This window comes from Lolium perenne, chromosome 3 (genome assembly GCF_019359855.2).
Source record: "Lolium perenne isolate Kyuss_39 chromosome 3, Kyuss_2.0, whole genome shotgun sequence".
NCBI classification, from domain to species: Eukaryota; Viridiplantae; Streptophyta; class Magnoliopsida; order Poales; family Poaceae; genus Lolium; species Lolium perenne.
In genome coordinates, this window is record NC_067246.2 from 36,770,700 (window position 1) to 36,783,979 (window position 13,280).

At 50.8% G+C, this 13,280-nt stretch overlaps 1 long non-coding RNA gene across 1 annotated transcript; it reads left to right on the forward strand.

Moving 5' to 3' along the window:
• The first annotated feature begins 12,329 nt into the window (after positions 1-12,329).
• On the forward strand, positions 12,330-12,874 carry LOC127338045 (uncharacterized). The gene is made up of 2 exons (XR_007874171.2): positions 12,330-12,502; positions 12,596-12,874. It is a non-coding gene; the product is annotated as an uncharacterized lncRNA (long non-coding RNA).
• The last annotated feature ends 406 nt before the right edge of the window (positions 12,875-13,280 follow it).

Here is a 13,280-nt window from a genome sequence, read left to right on the forward strand (position 1 = left end):
GGCAAAGAAGTTTCTCACGGCAAAGAATGGGAGCAGCGCACGGCAAAGATTTTAGGACGGCAAAGTCCCTGCAAGCCGCACGGCAAAGAAACAGCGCACGGCAAAGGCCTGGGCTCTGTCGTGCCCCACCCCTTTGCCGTGCAGACAGACAAGTTGCACGGCAAAGGGTCCTTTGCCGTGCGCTTCTCCCTTTGCCGTGCGCCAATATACATTTTTTTTGTTTTTCTAACTATTTTATTTCATCTACTACTTATATTTATTTTGTTAATTAGTTTTTCTTTTTGATGACTATTTATTACACTATGTGAAATACAAAATTAGTCTCCATGCTCACCCCCCACATATATCAGGGTTCCGGTGCTCCGGCGGCCGTCCCCCTCCTTCCCCCCCAAAACAGCGGGACGGCGGGTCTACCCCCTAGATTTCTCCGCGCGAGGTTCCACCAATATACCTTTTCATAGGTTTAGGTTTGTTTAGTCCATGGACATATGGAAAACCATGTGTGGTACCCTTTGGCACAGTCTAGCCCCCGATATACCCGCGGCGGGACACTTCACCGTACACGTCCAGGAATCTGTTAAGTGTTATCGCCCGAAGGTGAGGAATGTCAGACCGGGGATCCATGCCATGCACCATTTGGTGAATTACACCTAGCATCACACTTTGAAACATAGAATAGGTCCACATGCAAGGTTTGGTGGGGTTCCGGTGCTCCGGCGGTCGTTATCCCCCTCCTCCCCCAAAACAGCGGAACGTGTGCCCCGGCGGGTCTACCCCCCTAGATTTCTCCGCGCGAGGGTGCACCAATGTAACTTTTCATTCTTTTAGGTTTGTTTAGTACATATACACATGGAGAACCAATATTGGGACCCTTTGGCACATATACCCGCAGCTAGAGCCATTATCACACGATCGACGGTGTGCCTGGTCTACTGGTTAGGGTTAGGTGTAGGGTTAGGGCTAGGGTTTAGGGGCTAGGGCTAGGGTTTAGGTTAAAGGGTAAGTATTTATGGTTAGGTATAGGTTTAGGGTTTAGGGTTAGGGTTAGGGTTTATGATGCATGGTTATGCAGCTCCGGCGTCGTGGTTTAGGGATTTAGAGGGGTTTAGGGCTCGAAGCCTCCCCAGTTTAGGGTTTAGGGTTTAGGGGAGCTACTTTTGCACCATTACACCTTGCATCACACTTTGACACATAGCATAGGTCCACATGCAAGGTTTGGTGGGGTTCCGGTGCTCCGGCGGTCGTTATCCCCCTCCTCCCCAAAACAATGAACGCGTGCCCCTGCGGGTCTACCCCCCTAGATTTCTCCGCGCGAGGGTGCACCAATGTAACTTTTCATTCCTTTAGGTTTGTTTAGTACATATACACATGGAGAACCAAGATTGGGACCCTTTGGCACATATACCCGCAGCTAGAGCCATTATCACACGATCGACGGTGTGCCTGATCTACTGGTTAGGGTTAGGTGTAGGGTTAGGGCTAGGGTTTAGGGGCTAGGGCTAGGGTTTAGGTTAAAGGGTAAGTATTTATGGTTAGGTATAGGTTTAGGGTTTAGGGTTAGGGTTAGGGTTTATGATGCATGGTTCTGTAGCTCCGGCGTCGTGGTTTAGGGATTTAGAGGGGTTTAGGGCTCGAAGCCTCCCCAGTTTAGGGTTTAGGGTTTAGGGGAGCTACTTTTTCACCATTACACCTTGCACCACACTTTGACACATAGCATAGGTCCACATGCAAGGTTTGGTGGGGTTCCGGTGCTCCGGCGGTCGTTATCCCCCTCCTCCCCCCAAACAATGAACGCGTGCCCCGGCGGGTCTACCCCCCTAGATTTCTCCGCGCGAGGGTGCACCAATGTAACTTTTCATTCCTTTAGGTTTGTTTAGTACATATACACATGGAGAACCAAGATTGGGACCCTTTGGCACATATACCCGCAGCTAGAGCCATTATCACACGATCGACGGTGTGCCTGATCTACTGGTTAGGGTTAGGTGTAGGGTTAGGGCTAGGGTTTAGGGGCTAGGGCTAGGGTTTAGGTTAAAGGGTAAGTATTTATTGTTAGGTATAGGTTTAGGGTTTAGGGTTAGGGTTAGGGTTTATGATGCATGGTTCTGCAGCTCCGGCGTCGTGGTTTAGGGATTTAGAGGGGTTTAGGGCTCGAAGCCTCCCCAGTTTAGGGTTTAGGGTTTAGGGGAGCTACTTTTGCACCATTACACCTTGCACCACACTTTGACACATAGCATAGGTCCACATGCAAGGTTTGGTGGGGTTCCGGTGCTCCGGCGGTCGTTATCCCCCTCCTCCCCCCAAAACAGCGGAACGCGTGCCCCGGCGGGTCTACCCCCCTAGATTTCTCCGCGCGAGGGTGCACCAATGTAACTTTTCATTCCTTTAGGTTTGTTTAGTACATATAAACATGGAGAACCAAGATTGGGACCCTTTGGCACATATACCCGCAGCTAGAGCCATTATCACACGATCGACGGTGTGCACGATCTCTTGGTTTGGGTTAGGTGTAGGGTTAGGGCTAGGGTTTAGGGGCTAGGGCTAGGGTTTAGGTTAAAGGGTAAGTATTTATTGTTAGGTATAGGTTTAGGGTTTAGGGTTAGGGTTAGGGTTTATGATGCATGGTTCTGCAGCTCCGGCGTCGTGGTTTAGGGATTTAGAGGGGTTTAGGGCTCGAAGCCTCCCCAGTTTAGGGTTTAGGGTTTAGGGGAGCTACTTTTGCACCATTACACCTTGCACCACACTTTGACACATAGCATAGGTCCACATGCAAGGTTTGGTGGGGTTCCGGTGCTCCGGCGGTCGTTATCCCCCTCCTCCCCCAAAACAGCGAACGCGTGCCCAGCGGGTCTACCCCCTAGATTTCTCCGCGCGAGGGTGCACCAATGTAACTTTTCATTCTTTTAGGTTTGTTTAGTACATATACACATGGAGAACCAATATTGGGACCCTTTGGCACATATACCCGCAGCTAGAGCCATTATCACACGATCGACGGTGTGCCTGATCTACTGGTTAGGGTTAGGTGTAGGGTTAGGGCTAGGGTTTAGGGGCTAGGGCTAGGGTTTAGGTTAAAGGGTAAGTATTTATGGTTAGGTATAGGTTTAGGGTTTAGGGTTAGGGTTAGGGTTTATGATGCATGGTTCTGCAGCTCCGGCGTCGTGGTTTAGGGATTTAGAGGGGTTTAGGGCTCGAAGCCTCCCCAGTTTAGGGTTTAGGGTTTAGGGAAGCTACTTTTGCACCATTACACCTTGCACCACACTTTGACACATAGCATAGGTCCACATGCAAGGTTTGGTGGGGTTCCGGTGCTCCGGCGGTCGTTCTCCCCCTCCTCCCCCCAAAACAGCGAAACGAGTGCCCCGGCGGGTCTATCCCCCTAGATTTCCCCGCGCGAGGGTGTAACAATGTACATTTTCATTCTTTTAGGTTTGTTTAGGACATATACACATGGAGAACCAAGATTGGGACCCTTTGGCACATACACCCGCAGCTCGAGCCATTATCACACGATCGAAGGTGTGCCTGATCTACTGGTTAGGGTTCGGCGTAGGGTTAGGGCTAGGGTCTAGGGTTTAGGGGAGCTACTTTTCCACCATTACACCTTGCATCACACTTTGACACATATCATAGGTCCACATGCAAGATTTGGTGGGGTTCCGGTGCTCCGGCGGTCGTTCTCCCCCTCCTCCCCCCAAAACAGCGAAACGGGTGCCCCGGCGGGTCTACCCCCCTAGATTTCTCCGCGCGAGGGTGCAACAATGTACATTTTCATTCTTTTAGGTTTGTTTAGGACATATACACATGGAGAACCAAGATTGGGACCCTTTGGCACATACACCCACAGCTCGAGCCATTATCACACGATCGAAGGTGTGCCTGATCTACTGGTTAGGGTTCGGCGTAGGGTTAGGGCTAGGGTCTAGGGTTTAGGGGAGCTACTTTTGCACCATTACACCTTGCATCACACTTTGACACATAGCATAGGCCCACATGCAAGATTTGGTGGGGTTCTGGTGTTCCGGCGGTCGTTCTCCCCCTCCTCCCCCCAAAACAGCGAAACGGGTGCCCCAGCAGGTCTACCCCCCTAGATTTCTCCGCGCGAGGGTGCAACTATGTACATTTTCATTCTTTTAGGTAAGGATTTATGGTTAGGTATAGGTTTAGGGTTTAGGGTTAGGGTTAGGGTTTATGATGCATGGTTTTGCAGCTCCGGTGTGCCAGCTCCGGTGTTTCAGCACGCATAGTCACTGACTACTGCATGCCGGCCTGGCATGACAGGATACGATCTACTGAGGAGGGTCAAGGTAAAGATATTTGCATAGCCTTTATTCTTGCTCTGCTAATTTGAGCATGCATTCATTCATTTCATAGCATGGTACACATTTTCCTCCTTCTCTTCACGATCGAGTCTTATTTACGGCTTTCTCTCAAGTTAGTAGTTGTATTCTATATATGTAACCTCCTACAATGGTTTTGAGTGAACCAAAGCATACTATCTAGCCTCAAATACCTTATATCAATGTCAGCACTAAAGGGTACAAAATCATCCTAGCAACCTTATAAATGAAACGGCAAAGAAGCCTGCCGCACGGCAAAGGCCACCCTGCGCACGGCAAAGAGGCCCCGCACGGCAAAGGCGCTTTGCCGCACGGCAAAGAACCCCGCACGGCAACGATTGCGGATAAGAAAACCTGGTCGGGACGCGCCTGAGCCACAAAAACGCGCCCTCTCTCGTCCCCCTTCTCTGCGTCCACCGAGCCGCCTCGCCCGCCGCCTCGTCCATCCACCTCGCCCGCCGCCTCGCCCGCTGCCTCGTCCATCCACCTCGCCGCCTCGCCCGCCTAGACCCCATCCACCTCGCTCGCCGCCTCGCCCGCGCGCCCCGCGCACACTGCCCCTCCCAGCCGTCGCAGCCGGCACCGCCACCTCCCGCCACCGGCCGCCCTGTCCCTGCTGCTCGCCCCCGAGCTCGCCCGTGGCCTCGCCCCTTCTACTCGCCCCCGACCCGCCTGCCCCGTCCGCCGTCGCCGCCTCGGCCAGTCTCCCGCGCGACAGGTATGGCTCCCCGGCCTTCTCTTTTTTTTGCCTATTTTTGCCTATCTTTGGATTGAGGGTCGAGCAGCGAGAATGGTGTGGTCTGCTGCGTGCGCAGCATCTGATATTGAGAAGAGAGAAGAGAATAGAGAGATTTAGTATGCGGACAATTGTGTTATATTAATTCGGTAGTTGCAAGAAATTAATATGCTGCGAGATTTAGTATCATGGCAAAGTTTTAAATCGAGAGAGTCTGAGCGATGAGACATCCAAATCGAATATCTAATAGGAGTATATATATTTTCCGTAGCAACGCACGGGTATTGTGCTAGTTGATATAGGGTAGTTATAAAATAATTAGCATGCAAATAGGAGGGAGTGGTGCTAGTCGATGATAGCCGAACGGGGGTTAATAGAAAGTTAGAGTTGTGGAGGCGATGTTGTATGTCGCGGAGTGTTGGCCAACGAAGAGATGACATATGAAGTGTTGGATTGGTTGATGCGTAAGAAGTAATACAGGGCGTTGGAGTGGGGAGACTTGAGATTGCTTTGCAGTTGGATGCTTCCGTCCTATCCTATCCCATATGAAGCGATAGAAATCAACCAATGACTATTTTTAAAAAGTCGTGTTCACTTGCATGACTATTTTATTTCCTCGGTATGCAGGTGATGCTTCGAGGTGGACACGGGGGGCAGCGTCGCAGGGGTGTTTGATGGGGGGCAGCGTCCCGGATCTTCTTCGGCGATTCTCTCACGCGTCTAGGGTATAAATCTCCCTCCCACCTTTACATGTACCTAGGTTTTCTTTTTGTCTAGATCACCAAGTCTGTCGCGATACCTAGGCGTCTCTTCCCGACCGTAAGGGTTACGCGGATAAATATGCATTAGTGGTCTCGCATATTATGAACCGTAACTCTTATGGCATTTATCGGGACAGCCGGCGGATGCGTAGTAGGGTACGTTCTCCCAGCTCTACCCCGATCCGAGACAGGATTTCGGTAGCGCCTCCCCGTTGTTCTCCGGATGCACACCCCTCTCGGCTTTTTGCCGAGACGTGTATCGGGAGAGCAGCGGGGAGGTGCTGCCGAAATTCTGTCTCGGATCGGGGTAGAGCTGGGAGAACGTACTCAATCTACGGATCCGGCGGCTGCTAGGAGCCCACCTAGTAGAGTTTCAGGTTGATGCACGCGTAAAAAAATAAAGATATGATGCACTTATTTCCTATTTGATATATAAATGCTATGTTCGTCTGTTTTGTTGCTGATTAGAGGATGGATAATCGTGGCTGGATGTACGATGGCAGAATCAGTCAGTCGAACTATACTGATGAATGGGGAGAAAAGACCGAGCAGTTTGTGGATAGGGCGTTTGCCATCCCTAGCAGACCTATAAGTGTTTGGTGCCCTTGTAGTAAGTGCGCTAACCGAAAGGCACAGGACAAGGAAACTATGAGTATGCACCTGATCAAGTTTGGGTTCACACCGTCCTACAGGATTTGGACTTACCATGGAGAAAAGGCAAAGAAACGTGCTAGGAAGGAGGTGCGGCAGATTCAACCTAGGGGGGAATATGACACTGGTTTTGATAGGTGCTTAGAAAACTTGGCTAATGGTAATGTGCCTGAAAGCTCTCATGTAGAGGTGGAGACACCTCAGGATGCGGAGACAAGTGAGGACCCGGAGGAAAACACAAAGGAGTACTATGAGGCTCTGTTTGCTTCGCAGAAACCCCTACATGAAAATACAGAGGTTACCCAACTAGATGCCATCGCTCGCCTTATGGCCTTGAAGTGCCATAGGAACTTGTGCAGAGATGGGTTCGATGAACTTCTGGTCATCGTAGGCAGCCTTACGCCGAAAGGGCACCTCTTGCCGCAAAACTTCTACTATTCGACCAAATTGCTCGGTGACCTTAAGATGTCATCTCAGCGAGATACACCCTTGACCAACGGGATGCTTGCTATTCATAGAGGAGCACGCTGACACAAATTATTGCATCAAATGCAATTCCTCTAGGTACTTTGAGGTAGACCGCAATGGTGATGGTCAGAAGAGGCAGACCACGGTTGCCAAGAATATCCTCCGCTATCTTCCAGTTCTACCGAGGATCCAGCGGCTCTTCATGACCGAGGATACTGCCCAGCAGATGAGGTGGGCCGTGGAAGGAAACAGATACACCGACAAGATGATACATCCGTCGGATGGTACTGCATGGAAGAACTTTGTGAAGAAATTTCCATTGAAAGCAGGTGACCCGAGGAGCGTAGCAGTTGCGATATCAACCGATGGGTTCAATCCATATGGTATGTCGGCTGCAGTATACGATTGTTGGCCGATGTTTGTTATTCCCATGAACCTCCCCACAGCGTCCGCATGAGATCGAGAGAACATGTTTGTGTCGATGATAATCCCAGGGCCCAAATACCCGGGCAAGAACATGAATGTGTACACAGAACCGCTGGTGGATGACTTGGTTCATGGCTGGGAAGGTCGCGGGATCCGAACATATGACGCATCAAAGAAGGAGTACTTCGATATGTATGTGTGGTACCACACGTCCCTGCATGACCTGCCAGCACGTGCTTTGTTCTGCGGGTGGTGTACACATGGGAAGTGGCCTTGCCCACAGTGCAGACAGGCCGTGACTTTCTTCTGGCTAAACAAGGGAGGCAAGTATTCATGCTTTGATGAAGCTCGACAGTTCCTTGAGCGGAGGCATGCATACAGGAGTGATGTAAAGAGTTTCAAGAAAGGCCGTGTTGTCCGTGGCCCGAAGCCAATTCCGAAGACCGGAACGGAAATCAAGGCCGGGTTAGATGCTCTTCAGCCTAGCCACGATGGGAATGGTTTCTTAGGATATGGGGAGACACACCAATGGACTCACAAGCCGTGCTTATGGAAGCTCCCTTACTTTGAGTTTCTCGAGCTCCCGCATAACATTGATGTAATGCACACCGAGAAGAATATCAGTGAAGCCATTTGGAGCACGATTGTGGACACTGAGAAGACGAAGGATAACATAAAGGCTCGAATTGATCAAGAAATGTGGTGTGATAGGCCGGAGTTGAACATGCAGCCACCTAATGGTGCCAAAAAAACTTGGACTAAGCCACACGCTCCGTTCTGCCTCACAAAGGCCCAAAAAAGGGAGGTCTTCCAATGGATGAAGGACTCCTTGTTTTTCCCCGATGGGTTCGCAGCCAACTGGATGAGGGGCCTGAACATTGAAACGCTGCGAGTACAAGGACTGAAGAGTCATGACTACCACATATGGCTTGAGCGGATAATGCCGGTGATGATTCGAGGCTATGTCCCTGAGAAGACTTGGCGAGTGCTAGCGAGGTTGAGTTTTTTCTTCCGCCAGATTTGTGCTAGGGAGTTAGACACTAAAGTGATTGAGAAGCTGGATGAAGAGGCACCCGTGTTGCTTTGCGATCTGGAGAAGATCTTTCCTCCAGGGTTTTTTAATCCGATGCAACACATGATCCTGCACCTCGCGGAGGAGTGCTTAAAGGGGGGCCCGAATTGGGGCCGTTGGCAGTTTGGTCCCGAGAGAGAAACACAAAAGCTTCGTCAAATGACTGGCAATAAATGCAAGATCGAAGCATCCATAGCCGAGGTAGTCCTGAACGTGGAGGTGGCAAACTTCACCACTAAGCACTATGATCCCAACATTCCCACAAAGCACAACCCGGTCCTCCGTTACAATGCCACCAACAATGAAGAAGTACCCAAGCTTAGCATCTTTGTGGGGCTTGGTGGCAAGTCAAGTGGCTCGAAGCCGTACAGAACGGACCTACATGAGCGGACCTTGATCCACTCGTATGTCTTAAACACCATGGTCGAAGTGAAGCCGTACATCGAGTAAGTGCGAACCATTTAATTATTCGCAAACATTCACTCGTATGTTCGTGGCTAACTCTTCCTCTTTTCATCGGTATAGGAAATTCAAGGCTATACATTGGAAGAATACCCACAGGGAGCCTACCCCGGAAGAATCCAAGCAAATTTTCGATAAGGGAGGCGGTTTCGGTTTCAGTAGCTGGTTTTGTAATTTGGTACTATTCTATCCAAATTAGCTAGCACTTCCGACATTTATCGGTCATTTCTCGTTCTAAACTTCTTGTGCTAAACTTGTAGGCAAGAACTGACAAAGAGATGAAGTCAGAGCTAAGAAAAATTGCTAGGGGCTTTGACCATTCCGTAGAAGCGTTCAACTCCTATGACGTGAACGGGTATCGCTTCCAGACCCATCAATACACAACAAGCCGGCCCAACGCGAAGACAATAAATAGTGGGGTGGTATGTCAAGGTGATGATGGGCTCCATTACTATGGAAGAGTCGAGGGTATATACGAGCTGAATTACGGGTTTCACAAAGGGCTAAATCCCGTCGTCTTCAAATGCCATTGGTTTGACCCACGTCGGGTGAGACAGGATCCTGAAATTGGGTTGGTCGAAGTTGAAAGGAACTCCGTTTATAAGGGAGAGGATGTGTACATCTTGGCAACCCAGGCCTTTCAAGTATTCTATCTCCCGTACGCGTGCAGAAACCCGACAAAACGTCTACATGGATGGGATGTTGTGATGACGGTGCCTTCACGCAATAGGCCGCCCCCGCCAAACAAGGACGATTACCGCCGCGTAGACCCCTCAGCAAGGAGTGTCGAGTTTTATCAGGAAGAAGGGCTCCCCGGCCATTTCACAATCGGCTTGCCGACTATCGATGACATGGTCGTAGACGATGAACAAGAAGACGCGGGCATGGATGGAGACAATGCAGAAGATGAAGCTGAGGATGTCTGTGCCCCGGAAGACCTGAGTTTGCTCGAGGCGTTCAAAGCAGGGATTGACCTCGATGCAGATGGACCACCTCCAGGTTTCATTGATGATTATTGGTTCGCCGAGCCTGATGACGATGAGGAGACACGCGGTCCAATCACGGATGGCGACACAGGCTTTTGATCTATGTAGTAGTAATTGTGAGGCTAGCCTATTTGTAATAACTCCGTGTAATAGAGATTGTCTAGCTAGGTTATTTGTAAGAACTCCGTGCTATGTTTGAGAGAACTCTATGGTAGCTATTTGTTGCTTCCACTAATTAATTAATGTTCATCCTTTTGCATTATTTGTTGCTTTCATTAATGTTCATCTACTTATATTTCTGTTGCTTTCACTAATATTTATCTCTTTACAATATTGCGTACTAATAAACCACTCTCTTCATTTGTGTTTGCAGGTGATTGAAGCATGCCGCCAAAAAAAAGGGGTGGCGGTCTTAAAAAGAAGCTCAAGGACTTGGTAGGTGTAGGGACTTCGAGGCGGGGCCGAGCTACTACCCCCCCTCCTAGCCCCCCTCCTGTCGCTCCCACAGGGCGGCCGCGTAGGAAGAATGCGACGCGGGTACTCACTCCTAGTCCTAGCCCCCCTCCCGCAGCCGATGATGATGACGAGGAGGAGGACCAGGAGCACCACGGGGGTGGGGAGGACCAGGAGGAGGAGGTGGGTGGGGAGGACCAGGAGGAGGAGGGGGGTGGGGAGGACCAGGAGGAGGAGGGGGACGAGGAGGACCTCTCGGAGGATGAGGGGTTGGGGAACTTAGTGTTCGATCCTGATCCAAGCCTAGAGTGGTGTGAGCCGGAGGATTACCAGTACGTTCCAGCTTTGGAGAGGCTGAGGCCACGTGATAGGAAGCCATATCGGCGTGGGATAACACAGCTCCCCTCGCTGAAGAGCTGGCGCTACAGGCACGTTGTTCTTGTGCCCTATGGAAGGAGGTACATGTTATTTTTTGGCATTTCGTTATCGCAATTTTGTCATTATCAAAATTATTATCACATACATATTGATGTTGTCGTTTCATGGTGCAGCTCGTTCCAGTTTGAAGACCCGACGCAGAGACCGCCACGTGGGTACTCGAACATCCTTGGGGGCCTACTTAGATGGTATTTCCCTGGGATAGTCAATTTCCCTACTGGTGGCTGCGACGTAGCTTGGAGGTGGGCGCACTACAGCCTCGCGGAAGATCCTCTTGGCCGCGGCACCGCGGCGGATTTGGTTGTTGCCAAATTCTGGGTACGTGACTTTTGACTTCTTACCATTCATACACTCTCCTTGGTTCACAATAATTGCACTAATGCCCCTTGTTTTACCTATGTGCATGGTTGCAGAAATACTTCAAGAGGGCCGAGGGCAAGGAGAATGCGTGCGATGATGTCCTACACCAGCTTGCAAGGAAGAGGGTGACTGGCATGCACTACGAGGCACGTATTCAATGCGTCCGCGACTGGCACGCCGACCGCTTCGTCCACATGAGTAAGGAGGACGCTCGCGACACGCTCATGCAGCCGTGGCAGTACTTGCAGGTATTTGCATTTATGTGTTATTGATTTCTTTATCGCCATGTAGTTTATTTTACCATAATGGGTTTATCTTGTGCATGTAGAACCCTCCTCAGTACGTCGGCAACGACGATAGGTGCTTTCGTGCGATGGTCATGTGGTGGACATGCCCCCAGTACCTCAAGAAGCACGAGGAGGGCAAGGCGAAGCGGGCAGAGATGCAAGGTGGATCGCATATCCAAGGCAGCATCCCCATCTCTCTTCACCTGCAGAAGGAGGTGAGCAAATTAATGGTTCCTTCATTCTTTGAATTCATGTTATATATTTGTTAACTCCGCAAGGGTGTGTCACTTCACTCAATTACATGTTCTCTTTTGCAGGAAGTCAGGACAGGAGCGAAGCCTAACGTCTTTGCCGTGCTAAAGAAGATGAAGCAAAGGAAGACGCCTGATCCTGAGACGGGGTCCGTGTGGGTTAACCCGCAATCCGAGACCCAGTACACGTCGTATGTCTCCAAGTTCAAGCAGAAGTACGGCGAGGAGGCCAATCCAGAGGCCGAGGACTTTGACCCTGAGGTCGCGGTGCTTGCGGGAGTAGGCTTGAAGCATGGCCGCCTATGGTTTGGTGACGGGTGCGTCGACCCAGCGAGGGTTCCCTCTCTCCGCCAGATCCGTCGTGGTCGTAAGAGCGGCCAGCCTGAGGTAGAGCCCCGGCCACGGGCTTCGGATCTAGCTGTCGAGCGGTTACGGGTATGTTCTTCCTCGGGTCTCTACATTTCCTTTACATGCTTTCCATTGAAATGTTAATGACATCGCGGCAACACAACGTAGGAGGAGATGGCAGCGAAGGAGCAGGCGGCCCAGGAGCAAAGGGCGCAGATGGAGCAGCAGATTCTGCAGTAAAGACGGCAGCAGACACAGATGATGCAGATGCAACAGCAGCAAGAGATGATGCAGCAGCAGCAGGCACAGATGAGCTGGCTGATGAGCCAGACGGCTCTGTCTTCTCCACCGGGGAGTCTTCCTCCTCCACCTTACTCCATGTGGATGCCGCCACCGCCCACTCAGACCCCGGGGACACCTATCACCGTCAACAACATGAACATCATCCGGAGCATGAACCTCGGTGAGTCCTCTTGTGCCCAACCCGCTACTTGTACTTGTTCAAGTGTTCAATATGCAAATGCAAATGCAAATGTTCATTCCATCAACCTTATAGATAATTATTCACAAGGCAATGACAATGAGGCCGGCGGAAGCGGAGGAGGACAAGGTTGATGGCATGGTCTTGATGGATTTGTGGACATTACACTTGTTATGGATTGTACTTGTACTTGATGTGTGTTGATGTATTTGTGTGGACATTGCACTTGTTATGCATAAACTATGTGTGTTGATGTATTTGTGGTGTTGTTCATGTGTTTGGTGATGCTATGGTGAATATATATGTTGTATATGTTATATATATGTGAAATGCTATTTTGAAATGCAGGGATTAGTGGAAAACAGAAAAAAAATAAAAAAACCAGGGGCCTTTGCCGTGTGTATGCACACGGCAAAGGACATTTGGTCACTTTGCCGTGTGCATACACACGGCAAAGGCGCCACGTGGCGCAAGCCTGTGCTCCTGGGAAGCCAGTGGGTGTCCCTGGAGAATCCTTTGCCGTGCATGCTGGGGAGTGGGCGCACGGCAAAGAGGAGGAGCACGGCAACGATTGGGCGCACGGCAACGTCGGGGTGCACGGCAGCCTCCACGACGCACGGCAGAGAACGCGCGCACGGCAAACGTTCGAGCGCACGGCAACGAGCGCGCGCACGGCAAAGGGGCGGCCGCACGGCAAAGTGGCGAGCGCACGGCAAAGGCCTTTGCCGTGCGGTTTGGTCAGGCGCACGGCAATGTCTTC